The sequence below is a fragment of the Bidens hawaiensis genome, unplaced genomic scaffold (assembly GCF_021521415.1).
Source record: "Bidens hawaiensis isolate Kalapana, Puna unplaced genomic scaffold, B.hawaiensis_p1.1 tig00022286_1, whole genome shotgun sequence".
Lineage (NCBI taxonomy): Eukaryota > Viridiplantae > Streptophyta > Magnoliopsida > Asterales > Asteraceae > Bidens > Bidens hawaiensis.
This window is the reverse complement of record NW_027493455.1, coordinates 137,950-153,277: the sequence shown is the minus strand read 5'-3', so window position 1 is coordinate 153,277 and position 15,328 is coordinate 137,950. Positions and strand designations below refer to the sequence as shown.

The window sequence follows — 15,328 nt, the reverse complement described above, 5'->3', positions numbered from 1 at the left end:
CTCTAAGAGGAATTCATAGACCAACCAGGGGAATCTTCCCAAAACAAATCCAACAAAGGAAAAGAAAAGGTCCAAAATTAATAAAGCTCATTCCCTTTTCATAGTGGGAATCTCTTAGTGTTCAAATAAAGTTCTGATAAAAAGAGATAGCCTATCTTCATAATGTGATTCTCTGACATAGCACAATAATGAAGACTTTGGATGCCAATTTAAACGGTCATGCTGCTCTTACAGAACATCTTTACTTTTCTATAACTTTTGTAATTTTAATTTATTTTTATTTGTTTTGTACTTTTCCCGTGTGTTTTCCCTATAAGAAGGGTGTTAGATTTTAGTTGGAGGCACGCTAAGTTTTAGCACATTCTTTCTTTCCTTTCTGTACACTTGTATAATATCTAGAATATTAATAAAAACTTCAAGCTTTGGAGTCTTACTATTGGAGTTTTACTAAGTGTGTCATTCTTATTCAAGTAAGAAATTCTGATTCTATTATATTTGCAGTTTAAATTTATAAAAATTATGATGGGCTAAGCCCATAAAGTATTGAATCATAGCATAATAACACCCTTTTATGAAATGGTTCTAGTATTTAAGTAATAATTAAGTAAAGGTTAAAGTAATTTACTGACTAAGTTAAAATTATAAACCGGCAGTTAGTATGTAAGGAAACTTTGTCCGTATGTTTAATTTGTTATTAGGACGCCTTTTCATTCCATACAAACCACCTTGAAGGTTTATTATTTTGTAAAACAACTATATTCTTATTGACGGTTTATGGCTTTGTAAAACTTAATAAATCCATGTCTACTATGTTACTAATGGTATGTGTGTGTGTGTGTGTGTGTGTGTGTGTGTGTGTGTGTGTGTGTGTGTGTGTGTGTGTGTATAATTCCCTTGTAGATTTTATATAAGATTTTATTAGTTTTTGCTCGGTTTTATGTAGAATTTGTACACTACTAACAAATTTGTTAATGTAGCTTCCCGAACTTGATCGTGTTTGAAAAGGGGCGAAAAACGAGCTAAAATAAGGTAAAACGGAGAACTGGAAGGATCAGCAATAAAACCGGAACGAACCAGGATTGAACCGGACCGGGCCAATTAGGCCCCCCTCTTTTGGGCATGCCGCGCCACGCGACGAGAGGGCTTTGAGCTGGCCGCGCGGCATGTAGAGGCATATATTCCAGAAAATTCCACGATTTTGTCAGAATTTTGGCCCAAAACTCTATATAAACACCCTTACACTTAACCCTAAGCATACCTTGGGAACCAGAGCTAAATTTGGTGTTTCCCGGAGCTTAGGATTTCATGATTTGGCTAGTTTGAAGGCAAGGAATAAGCTGGTGAAGTGCTCCTCGATCAAGAACGAAGACTTCGGGTTTTATCACCTATTTTCTTTCGTTTTCAATTATTTTCGCCATGATTTCTTTGAACATTATTTTGTTTGATTTTATAATGATTGGCTAAACTTTATAGACTGCCTAGGTGTGATGAAACTTCGTTAAAGTTTGATTTTTGATTGAGATTTGTTTAAGTTATGGTTTTATGAACTAGAAAAAGGTTTGATTATATTGAATCGATGCATATGTGTGCTTGTGATTATTTGATGAGTTTTATTTTTCCATAGTTGCCTTGGTGATTGTTTATCATATAATAGGTTGCAATTAGGTCATCTACTGTATGTTTTTGACTAGTTTAAGATTGAATTGCAATAAGATCATAGGAATAACACTTATTAATCAAATAAACCTAAGTGTGCTGCTAATCTAAATAGCTGTAAGGTGCTAGATTATTGATAGGTCTTTGTTAGAGCTATCATAACATGTCGGACACGACACGATAAGACACGACACGATAAAACACGAACACCTGTAGTGCTATTCACAAACACGACACGATAACTAATCGTGTCATTTTTTCCAAACACGAACACGAACCTGTTTAGAAACAGGTTAACACGTTAAGACCTATTTAGAGACATGCTTAAGGATACGATACATAATACATGTGAAGTTAAACAAAAATTGCCAAAACATGCATAAAAGTCTTGAATGATACATAATCCATAACGCATTTGAAACAAAAATCCAAATCCAAAAGCAAATCATAACATCTATTAAAAACAATTACGACTTCAAACTGGTCTTTCTAACCATATCTTCAATTTTAAATCTTCACACAAAAAATTCCCAAAATTTCAAACCTAAAAACAAAAATTGCCAACTACTTTAAGTGCAATAATATATAGGAAACTAAAATTGTATAAACATTTAGAAACAATGGATTTGGTACCTTAGAATTGTTGGTTGGGTTTGAAGCACCTGACTCACCATTAATATCAAGGGCCATTATATTTTCAGTGAGCTCATTTACCTTAACTTCATTAGAACCTACAAACAGACATACAATATTAAAAATAAAAACTAAGTAAAAAACTTAATAAAAAGCAGGGAAATGGATTACGATAATCTGCATATAACCAATCTTTTGTGCTAACAAGAGCTTCAACGGTATCTTTACTAAGTGAACTTCGGTGTTGATCAGGTACTCTTCCGCTAGCACTAAAGGTAGACTCGGATGCGACTGTAGATACCGGAATGGTCAAAAAGTCTCTAGCCATCCTTGCTAGTGTGGGATATCTAAACTCATTGGCTTTCTAAAAGACCAACACATCTAGTTCCCTATTCCTGCCAATTCTAGACTCGTCCAAATACAGTTGCATTTCAGACTTGTTGTTAGTTGCAAAACGTTTACTCTGAAACTGATCAAAACCCTAAAAATGAATAATTGAATTACTAAATTAGTACGTTAACCGTTTAATAACAATATAAAACAAAAATTAGTACAAACAAACATATAAAATACCATAAGTATTGTTCTAACTCCATGCGGACAATTGTCGCTTGTATCGTCAACAGCATTGCTAGCATTTGAACAACTTGCATTATCCAAAGTTGGAGATGAACCATTACCAGCATTTAACATGGAATATTCATTAAAAGTAGAATGCACAAACTGATCAACAATTTCATATTCAGCACTTTCGGCTCCATAAATTACTCCATAACTCCAATCAATAAAATGTTATTTGAATCTAGGATCCAACACTACAGCCATAGCTAAAGTAAGACTAAAATCCGACCAATATTTCTGAAACTTTGCCATCATGAACGCTACCATTTTTTTCATATACTCATCCTTTAAACTCAAATTTTTATGCAATGTAATATAAGCCACATAAATGTAATATAAGCCACATAAATGTGTGGAGAGTATAAGTTCGCTGTAGGATACTTAGTACCCGAAAAAACATTAGTCACCTAATGAAAAACTTCAAGAAAACTACATATCTTTTGAATCGTGTCCCACTCTAATCTACTTGGACAACTCTTATAATTAGAATCACTAATTTCCAAATGGCAAAAAGCACGTCGTAATAAATGGCACTATCAAGCATTAAAAAGGTAGAATTCCATCTAGTAGGAACGTCTTGCCTTAACCCCTTTTTCGAACTTAAAGAAAGCAACTTAACACACTCCAAAAACTTTTCTTTCCTTCCTTGTGATCCTTTCACATACTTGATGCTCTCTCTGACTTTGTAAACGCATTCATCAATTTCCTTAAGCCCATCTTGCACAATCAAGTTCAGAATATGTGCACAACATCTCAAATGAAAAAATCTACCATTTGAAACAAGTGGCGACTTTGTATTCAATTGTTCTCTTAAAAGTCCAACAAATGTGTCATTACTAGATGCATTATCTAAAGTCACACAAAGTATTTTTTTTTCTATGCCCCATTCTACTAGAATTGAAAACACCTTTTCACATAAAGCAAAACCGGTATGAGGCGGTGGCATGTAAGAAAATGATAGGACTCTCTTTTACAAAATCCATTGTTATCAATAAAATGCACTGTAATTGCTAAATACCCATCAGTTGCAATAGAAGTCCATAAATCTGAAGTTAGACATAACATTCCAGGTGCTTCCTAAAGCATTTTTCTAACCTTTGCCTTTTCTCTAGTAAAAGAGTTCAATAAATCAGATCTAGCAGTATTCCTAGAAGGGACATTCACTTTGGGTTGCAAGTATGCAAACAAATCTCTAAAGCCTTTATACTCTACAAATGATAAAGGAAGTTCATGCATAACAATAGCAGCTATAAGCATGTCACGAAACTTATTATCATCATAACTAGAAGACATTAATTTCATGTCACTATTAAATTTGACCAACATCTTGATAATTACTACCAATGCAACTAGTTAGGTGTCGTTTTAGATTACCTGTACCTTGGGTGCTAACATATAACAAAACATGTCTACACTTCATGCACTTGCATTGAATCTTTCAACATATTGGTTTCTTATGAAGTTTAACAAAATACTTCCACACTATAGATCTATCCTTTCGTTGTCTTTTTGTCCTTGTTTTTTTATCATCAACATCGTCATCATCTTCTAAGTCCACAAACTCAACCTCATCATCTTCCATATGCATATTCTTTGAGTTATCACTTTCTAACTCAACTTTTTTACCATTGGAATCCATCTACAATAAAGAAAAAATACATAACAATACAACTTTAATACAATTATAAAGTTTAAACCAACACAAAAAATACACTAAATGCTACATGAATGATATATAGCACTAATACATAAGTTATGATTGTGCATAATAACTAGAAATAATTAAACTATGTCGACATGGTAGATTCAGAAACTCACTGATTATAATGATAAAGCGTATGAAGTCTAACAACCGATATGCCCTGTGTAAGTCGATGTCGCCGACTCGCCGTCGTACGGTGGCGGTCCGGTTATCTCTGATTAGGTTTTGAGAATGAATTATCAAGAGATGAAGTATGAGAAGTTCAATTTTGTTACTTTGTAAATGGCAATATATTAACTCTAAAAATAGATATTGATATTAATTAGGTAAAACAGATATTGATATTAGTTAGGTCTGGGGCACTGAACCGTCTTATCGCTACGCGGAATTGGAAAATTGAAACCGAATATCTTGACTATATATATATATATATATATATTAAATTAAATTTAAAATATTAACATGTTATTAACGTGTACTAACAGGTTAACAGGTGCTTTACCTGTTAAGACACGAATTTAAACATGTCTTAAACAGGTTGACATGTTAAAGACACGAAACCTGTTAAGGTTAAACCCAAACCTGTTAAAACCCATGTCGTGTCGTGTCGTGTCGTGTTAACAGGTTCGTGTCAGAAATTGACAGCCCTAGTCTTTGTTGACTAAGATTGTTGTATTTAGTTCTTTGTAAGGAGTCCGTCTAGGTTTGATTGGTTAACTTTGTCCGTCGATTCAATTAAATATATTAAACCGCCTTTTCAATTATGCGTTGTAAGGTAGAATTTCACATAAAGGAACTTGTTCATAATTAATTAGCTGACGATAGGGAAACATGATTTTTAAAACTGGTTTGTGTTAAAACTTATTAGAAACCCACTGGTGTCTTCTTAAGAAGGGCCAGGGGCTTTTAAGCGTCTCTTTTACAATCTCAGTTCCATAACAAGCATTTCCCGGTTAATTGACAAATGAAACTTAGGGGATTCTAGCCTAGGTAGTTTTTCATCATCATCTGATTAAAATCAACTCAATTGTCTTTCGTTTAAATTACTTGTTTTTCTTACTTAGTTTTTAATGATAGTTTAAATTTAGTATTTTAATAAAAAAAACCATTAAAACAAATATAAATAAATAGTCGTGTCAGTTAGTCGAGTCTAATTATCTAGTTAACGTAATTTAAAGAGTCTCGTAGGTTCGATATCTGGACTTACTTAGTCATACTAAAGTTAAACGATTCACTTGCCGGTTAGTAGTTTTAGTTAAGTTAAGAGTCTAGAATTATTACTTAGTATCTATATTAGTGTAGTTTTAGTTAATAATTTTACAACTACTTTTAGCACATCAATTATCCAAACAAACAAAAAACATAGATAATGAGTCTAACAAACCAAATCAAACAAAACAAACCAAAATGCCTAAAATCTTAAAAGATAACAATGAATCTATTCATTGTCATTATTACCAAATCATAATCTTTCACTTTGAAAACTTATCCAGTCTTGAGTTAAAAGTTTCACACCCTTATTTAGAATTGCATCACTTGTTGTGGGCTTGTCTTCAACACTCACTACCTTAAACTTACTTGCCGACATGCTTACTTCATCATCAACCTCAAAAATATCCACGAGTTTCCTCTTCAGTTTATCATCAGATAACGTAGTAGATCCTTTGTTATTCTTGCTTTCATCCTCAACATCCATGTTAGAACTTGGAGTTTGATTATCACCAATATCAGAAACCTGATATTAAAATAAGATCACAAAGAATAAAAATGTTGACAATTTTAAATTACGTATGTATTTTTAGAAAACAGATTACAATGATAATAAATGTACCTTAATGGAAAGAGAACCGCTTAATTGTAATTCAGAAACAGATTTTCCAACTGTAACCGAATCAGTATCGGAAAGCTGAAAATTAAAATGGTAAGGCAATAAGATTTGTTTAAAATTTTCATACAAAGATAAAACAATTTTGTTAAATAGCCTTTTCTCAATTTCTGAAATAATACCATGATCATCAGTAAGCTTGGAAATCCCATAATCTTCCAAGATGTTTCTGAAATTAAAGTTGGCAATGTCAACCTTGAAAGCAAATTTCTTGTCTAACAAACAATCTAAAATCAAATGGAAATCGACCCTTCACGACCACATTCTATAACAAAATTTAACAAAAAAAAACTTACAAAAGACGTTTGAAGAAAAAGCAACAACGCTATACAAAAATAACTTATGATAATAATTTAAATAAATAATCTCGAAAACAAATTAAATGCAAACATCATCTTCAGCTACAATCAAATCACTAGTTTGTTTCTTAATCAACAATTTAGCATCCCTATCAAATAGTGTTACACCTCGACCCAGGGCCTAGGCGTGTGACTACCAGTTGGTACATGTTTTGTAAATGTAGCAGAGTTTATGGGTTTAATTTTAGCGGAAGACTTTAAAGGTTAATATAATATTAATTTACATTGTAAAATTTACTTGGGAATTAAATACCCAAGTTATTATTTACAAAATATTGTTTTTATATTACAAGGATTTAATTAATCAAAATTGAGCCATCGAGCATGCGAGCTTCTATCTTCCTGGCGACTCTAAACCAGCAATAGGGAAAAAAATACGTCAGCTATGTGCTGGTGAATCGTTATGACTCTAAAAACATTTAAATAACAATTATAATACTGTTGGTGCATGTTTTGTAACAGATGATCTTTTGTGTTTGTTAGAATTGAGAGTAGCGGTCAAAGGGGAGTCTGTTGGTACATTTTGTGACCGTCGCTATGCAATTCTGATCAACGGAAACGAAAAACGAAGTTAGGACAAATTCGCTATAGGAGAAGTTATAACAACTTCGCCGTAGGCGAAGCTGTAACAACTCCTGCCGTAGGCGAAGCTGTAACAACTCCTGCCGTAGGCGAAGCTGTAACAACTCCTGCCGTAGGCGAAGCTGTAACAACTTCTGCCATAGGCGAAGTTAGAACAACTTCGCCTACTGGCCCAAGCCCAAGCCCGCGAAGTTGTTTCGATATATATATACGTGTCTTGTTTAGGTTTGAGTATCCAGAAAGTTAGAGAGTTTTGTGTTACAGTTCAATTGTCTAGAGAGAAACAGAGAGGGAGAGCCGTGAGGGACGACCCGAGGTAGAGCTCACCTCGGGTCGGCTGTGTTTCTGTTTATGTTCGGTATGTAACGTGGTTTTGATTATTATAAAAGATCTGCAGATTTGTTTATCCCATTCTTGTGTTTGTTCGTGTGTTTATGTATGTGTAACTGTGTTCTTCGTCTTCTACACCAATAAACGAGTCTAAGAGGATTCCGCACTCCTAAACATCGTGCGGATCTTGTATCGATCGGCGACGCCCCGGGGGGACTTACAAGTGGTATCAGAGCCTTAGGCTCTTATGCTATGGTTCGAGATCTGCGTTTTGGTGTTTCTGGCACGTTTCTGATGCGTTTTTGGCCGAACAGCCGCCGCAGGCGAAGTTATGGGGTCCAGGCGAAGTTGTCGCTTAAATTTTAGGGTTTAGGCGAAGTTATGGACAGGCGAAGTTAAGGAGAGTCGTTTGGGACGGCCCGAGGTAGAGCTCACCTCGGGTCGGCCGTCATTTGTTTTCGTGTTTGGTGTGTAACGAGTTATGATTATTATATGAAAGGATCTGCAGATTTGTTTATCCCATTCGTGTGTTTGTTCGTGTGTTTGTATGTGTGTAATCGTGTTCTTCGTCTTCTACACCATTAAACGAGTCTAGGAGGATTCCGCACTCCTAGACCTCGTGAGGATCTCGTATCGATCGGCGACGCCCCGCGCGGGAACTTACAAGTTGACTTTTAGGCGAAGTTGACTTTAGGCGAAGTTAAAAAAAAAAAAAAAAAAAAAAAAAAAAAAAAAAAAAAGAGTTTTCGTCTGTATGGCCAGGTGTACGCGATTATTGTGAGACCGAAGACGTTGTTCCGTCAACGAGTGAAACTTGTTATCTCTTGGTCTTACGTGTGAACAAATACGTGTCAACTCTGGACATGGAGTTGAGGTTGTGAATGGGATATTGATTGAAACTGGATATTGACACATATTTGGGTGTTTGTGGGCAATGAAATTGTTGTTGTTCGAGGTTGACCAACTGAAGAAAGTCAAATTGAACTGAAGGTTTTTGTCATTACTGGATTGCGGTCAGAGCATATTAGTTATGTTATTTTCAAGGCGTTCGAGAATTGGATCCTGAAACGTGATGCTTATTTATTAAAGTGAAAATTCTGGAACAAGTTGGATTTAATCGGGAATTAAAGTGTTTATGTTCTTGATCGTTATCCCTGGTGATTGAAGATGCTTCGGATTAAGTAATGGTCATGTGTGTTAGATTCTGTCAAGGTGGTTTTGTGATGAAATTGATCACTTGATGTTGAGTAGTTGAAGATTAAACCTTATCGTATGCCGATGTGTTGGTGAAGTTGTGGAGGGAGCCTAACTTCACGTGTTAGTGAAGTCAGAAGGACTCACGTGATTGGTTGAGATGATCAATTAGGCACGGGGATGCATGCATTTCAAAGACCTCAATCTATATAGTCGGAGAAGCTTACACTGAAGGGGAGATCGGATATGGAAGACGCTGGGTGATTGGTAGATTTGTGAAGCTACAAGACAGTTTCAGACACGGCTAGTTGAAGAGCAAACAGAAGATCATCAGTTAAGAGGGAGTCTGTTGGTGCATGTTTTGTAACAGATGATCTTTTGTGTTTGTTAGAATTGAGAGCAACGGTCAAAGGGGAGTCTGTTGGTACATTTTGTGACCGTCGCTATGCAATTCTGATCAGCGGAAACGAAAAACGAAGTTAGGACAACTTCGCCGTAGGCGAAGTTATAACAACTTCTGCCATAGGCGAAGTTAGCTGGGCCAAGCCCAAGCCCGCGAAGTTGTTTCGATATATATATACGTGTCTTGTTTAGGTTTGAGTATCCAGAAAGTTAGAGAGTTTTATGTTACAGTTCAATTGTCTAGAGAGAAACAGAGAGGGAGAGCCGTGAGGGACGACCCGAGGTAGAGCTCACCTCGGGTCGGCCGTGTTTCTGTTTATGTTCGGTATGTAACGTGGTTTTGATTATTATAAAAGATCTGCAGATTTGTTTATCCCATTCTTGTGTTTGTTCGTGTGTTTATGTATGTGTAACTGTGTTCTTCGTCTTCTACACCAATAAACGAGTCTAGGAGGATTCCGCACTCCTAGACATCGTGCGGATCTTGTATCGATCGGCGACGCCCCGGGGGGACTTACAAATACAAATATAGTTTTCTTGACAAGCTCAACGGAAATATTTCTATTTCCTGTGTATACAACACTGCCCTACACACACACAATTTCTCCGAGCCACATAGCCCATGCCGGAGAACTATATATGACTGTTAGCCCGTGGCCACGTAGCCTTTAACTGTTTAGGCTTGAACAGTTATGTTTGGATCCAGACACATGTGTATTTGGTCTGAGTTGTTTTATTCTCTAATTTGTATTACAACATTTTAGAGATCACCAGTTATGTTTGGATCCAGACACATGTGTATTTGGTCTGAGTTGTTTTATTCTCTAATTTGTATTACAACATTTTAGAGATCACGTAATCTCATGTAAACCTTTAACTGGCTCTATAAGACAAACAACCTGTCTCTCTTTATAGAGTATAAATATGTTTTGACTGTTTGTAAAGGTTTAACGTATTCACCGGTGTGATTGATTGATAAACCTTCTTAATTGTGAATGATTGTTAACCTATAAACGAATGGGTTTGAGTGATCACCTTGATGGTGTTCCTTGATTAGACTGCAGACCTTAAAGTCTGGTTTTAACCTTGACTAGGTTTGTGATTGTTTGAAAATCATATTTGTATTTGTGTGACGTTTGGTATAGCATGCTTTGGCCTAATAGAGTCTATCATGTTGGCAAACTTCTTCAGGTAAGTAAACGGGTCCCGCGGTTGATTGGGATCTGTATGAATTACTTACCTTAGGCAAGAAGAGTCTACTAATGATATCCCCCTTCCAGTTACTAGATGTCCGTCAAAATATAGTTTTGTATAACATTATTCTTATAGAAATAATGTTTATGGAAAACTGTTTGTGAATGCTTTGAAAATCATTTCAAGGTTAAATGGCCAACGCCTTCACTGAGTCTAAGCTATCTATAATATGATTGAAATAACATAATCTTAGGTCCTACCTTAGTGAATACACGGTAATGCTAATACTAAGGCAGAGTGATTGCTTGATAGGCAGAACCTTGCTTCTAACTTGCTAAACTGCTCAACAGGGCGTCAGAGCTCCAATACTCGCACAAATCTCGAGAAAATGGGATCTCAGAACTTCACGGCGATCGGGCACGCTTCCCAATTTTAAGTGTGTGAAAGAAATGGTGTTTTGGGATGCTTTGGCTTCAAACCCATAGCTCTCCTTTTATAGGCAAGATTTGGCTTCCATCACGTAGCGATGAAGCTTTCCTTTGGCCATCGCGTAGCGCGACGCCGCAATTGATAAGATCTTGCCACGTGTTGACACATGGTTGGACACGTGGATTCGGTTACTTAATGTGGTCATCGCGTAGCGCGATGATCCAATTTATTTTGTTCATCGCGTAGCGCGGCGCCTCCTTTTTCTTGATTTTGATGAACTACGTCGCGTAGCGCGATGAATGTTATAATTTTCCCATCGCATAGCGCGATGGGTCTAGAAAACCAAAAATTTTATTTTGTGTCCTCTAAGTTCCAGAATTGTCATTTTTAGCCCAAAACTTAAATAGGGTATTCCCAAAATGTTACAAATAGGGTTAAAGATACCAACTCCAGTGGAATCCTGCACACTTATCTTTATATTATACCTATAATAAGTTTAACATGTCGTTTAATCCAAAGTTAAAAGAAACAAACAACATGAATGAAACATATTGAGAAATGCCTTATAATGGCAAACTATAAAATACAAGTAATTGTAAACCTAGGTGTAGGAACAACACCTAATGTGTTGCATCTGGGATTTTTGCATTCATAAACTTTCCCACCTTTCACTTCGTTAACCATTAATTTACGGCTACACATGGTACAACCAATGTAATACTAATCTGTATCCGGATATATAGCTTTTATTGTTCCAAGCAAGATGACACTTTTTGGCTGGAAAAAAAATTGCAAACTAATTAATATATATTGAATAGGGCATGGCAGAAAATTAGGTAACTTTAAAAATTATAACCACTAACTTACAAATATTATTGTGCAAATATCACAAATATTATAGAAAAATGTTGCTTTCAAAAACTCTTCATCAAGAGATGCTAACAACTTCACTGGGATTGTTCTACGAATGTGGGCATCATTGCCGTTTAGCAATCCAAACAAAATGTAGATTAAATAAATTGTTATTACATAAAACTAACAAATCAAAAAAATCAAATAAAAAATATACAAAAATAAAAACAAAGAGTAATTCTTATATACCAGTTTTTGTAATCTTCAATTTCAAATAAGTTGTCATTGATAAACACACAGCTCACATCCGAGCGAAAGGAATTGGAGACATAAACTTTCTCTATAAAATTTAAAGATTAATGAGTTACATAATATATTCAAAATGAGACATATGAACCTAAATGGCATTAAAAAGGTGGTTGAACAAATTAGTCGAAAATACATTTATTATCAGAAAGTATAATACTTTATTCAATCTACCAAATTAAAGTAGAATAATTGCATGACCTTTCTCAAAAGGATCAGTTACATATTTGGACAATTGCAATGCATAATCATACTAGAGGGTGAGATAAACACAATTTCCACTAAAAAAATAAATAAATGTTAAATAACATATGACAAATAAGATATGTTAAGACAAAAGGTTAACAATATTATAACCTTAAATCAGAGATCTCCATGGTACGTTTGTTTTTCTTTCAAGTTTGGCTGTTGCTCTTGAAGATATGGATCACATGACCAATAACATCTAGAAGAAACAAATAAAATTAATTTAATATATAAAATTGTTGCTTCAATAATATAAAATAATAAAATAAATTATAAAAAAAATATTTACATGTAAAATAAGGTGTATACCTATAGTGAACTTGAAACAAATCTTTTTGTCAATTATAGAACAAAATGAAGTTAGTTTAAAACCAAACACACGACCATCAAAGTCTTGCCTTGGATTGACATGGGTGTTTGGACCCAAGACCAACTTGTTTGGGCAATAAATAACCTTGTAGTTGGAACCATTTAAACCAACGTCAGGATTCATAATTATCAGAGTGGCGTTTTCAGTCAAAAACCTTTTGAACCGAAAAATGTCTAGTTTAAAAACTGTAGCTTGCATTCGATTATCCTATCGTGAAATATTGATAGAATCATAAGAAACATGTGCAAATAAATAGGGAAAACAATATTATTTATTATAGACAAACAAAATATAAAATTCTTAGAAACTTACAGATTGATCCATGAGCACCATCTCAATCAAGAAGTCCTTGTTGGCATGTTTGTTATCCTTGAAGGACCAAAACTCTGAAAGCACTGACCTTAACTATCGATGGAGAAGTTTTGAGAACACCAATTTCATTCAACATTGTAAACCTTTGAGCATCCATTGTCAGCTGTTAAGAAAAAATGAGGACAGAAAGTAATGAAACAAATACGTTTGAATATACATTATATGAATATTGGATGAAAAATTTAAATTGTAGCAGCTAAAATGCACAAGAATGTTATGAATGTGTGGAAAGCATCTATGAATGCATGTTATATAGTAAATACGGAGTTGCTTATTTTTGTTAAACCTGCTAAGTTTAGCAACAATTTTAATTAATCATAAATATAAAATCAATTTAAATAATTGAATTGAAAATTAACAATTAAGAATAAAGAACATAATTTCTGGAAGTACCAAAAATAACAGTCAGTTTTAGAAAATACCAACCCAATCTATAGCCAATATTAAACAAAGTTATTAACTTTCAAAATTAAAGTTTTAGAAAATATTGACCCAAACTATAGCCAATTTCCAAAATTACTTTAACTATGGTCAACTTATTTGAAATTTGATTAATTAATTTAAATACAGGTTTGAAATTATATAAATTTCATAACAAACTGAGTTTGACTTTTATTATAGGATTTAATTAATTAAAAATAATAAACAAATTAATGAATCATCAGAGTAAACATTTCAAATTCATGGTTAAACAAATTATTTGATGAAAGAAAAACAAAAACTTAAGTCAAAAATCATATAATTTTTGTATTCAAAAAATACTATAAAATATATTTTTTAATTAATAATTTTAAAAAATATTAAATTAACATACCGAAAGATTGAAGACGAAGACGAATGTATGTGAAAACTATATGGTCGAACATTGCTTGAACATGGGCCAATCGAACATCGCTTTAACGGAATTCTCCATTGATATGATAAATGAGATATAGAATAAGGATGGTAATAAAATGATCAGAAAAATTGAAGAATCCCGGACATCGTTAGACGGTTGATCAAGAGCGGCGTAAGACAATTAGGGTTTGGGAGGTATGAGAAATGTGAACGGATATACTAAAATGATAATCGGGTTAAAAACATAAACGGGTCGCGTGTGTATGTTATTAGTATTAGGATTAAAATTAAATGTTTAATTATGTGGGAATTAGAAGTATGGAAGGTGGATGGCATGTAAGCTTAGGTTTTGCTTTAGTAGATTAGTTAGATTATTTAATTAAAAATAGGAGAATGACACGTGGACAAATTGGTTCTGCTTTAATAGATTAGTTTGATTATTTAAGTAAAAATTAATATTGATTTTCAAGTGAATATTACACCAACCTCATCGGAAACTTTTCTCCGTTATATTAGCATTAACAGTATTTGTGTTTTTTTTTATTTGTATTAAATTATTGGATTTTTTTATAAGTGGTAAGCCCTTATATTAAGAAGATGTAAATTTGTGTTTTAAAATTATATTTCATCCATATTTAGAACGGCCCATTATCTACGGCTCATTGTTATTCAATAAACAATCAAGTCCATAAAACAATTATTTGTTAATGACTCTTCAATATTAACTCTGTTCTTCATACGTAAGTCCTTCAACCTCAATTGTGTTTTTTAAATATTGAAACCCTGCCTTCATCTCTCATAACCTATATGTTAATTACCATTATTGCTCTGCAATAATCCTAATTACAACATACTGAAGGTCAATTTTCAATAAAATCAATAATATAGGCATTGATGGTTTTATACTTACTTAAATGTTGTTTAATTATTTCAGATAAAACGTCTTTTATTTTAAAGATATCTCGTTTAAATGTTTCATGGCTTTTAGGCTTACATGTTATTATAGTCGATTATTGCTCTTTACTAGCCCTAACAGGCTAACAACAACTTCTTGATTATCGATTTTTAGTATCTTATTGCTCTGCTTTTTAGACTGTTGATTTTTTTAAACTACAGCTTTGAAATGTTAATTTTTGGTAGATATTATTAAAAGAGTATTATTAAAATAGATATCCAGTTTCCATGTGTTCCAAAATTTTAACATTGAATGTTATTTTGTTATTTGTGATTCAATATGATTTGTTATTAATTTGTTATAAATGTTTATAAAACAGATGGATTTGCTGGCTGTGTGCATTTTCTATGACTCTTTTATCCAAAACCAGTATGCATAAAACAATTTCATTCATATAAACATA

At 33.7% G+C, this 15,328-nt stretch overlaps 1 pseudogene; it reads right to left on the bottom strand.

The window, feature by feature from the left end:
* Window positions 1-2,194: 2,194 nt before the first annotated feature.
* LOC143565095 (zinc finger BED domain-containing protein RICESLEEPER 2-like) lies at window positions 2,195-13,230 on the bottom strand (annotated as a pseudogene).
* Between the last annotated feature and the right edge of the window lie 2,098 nt (window positions 13,231-15,328).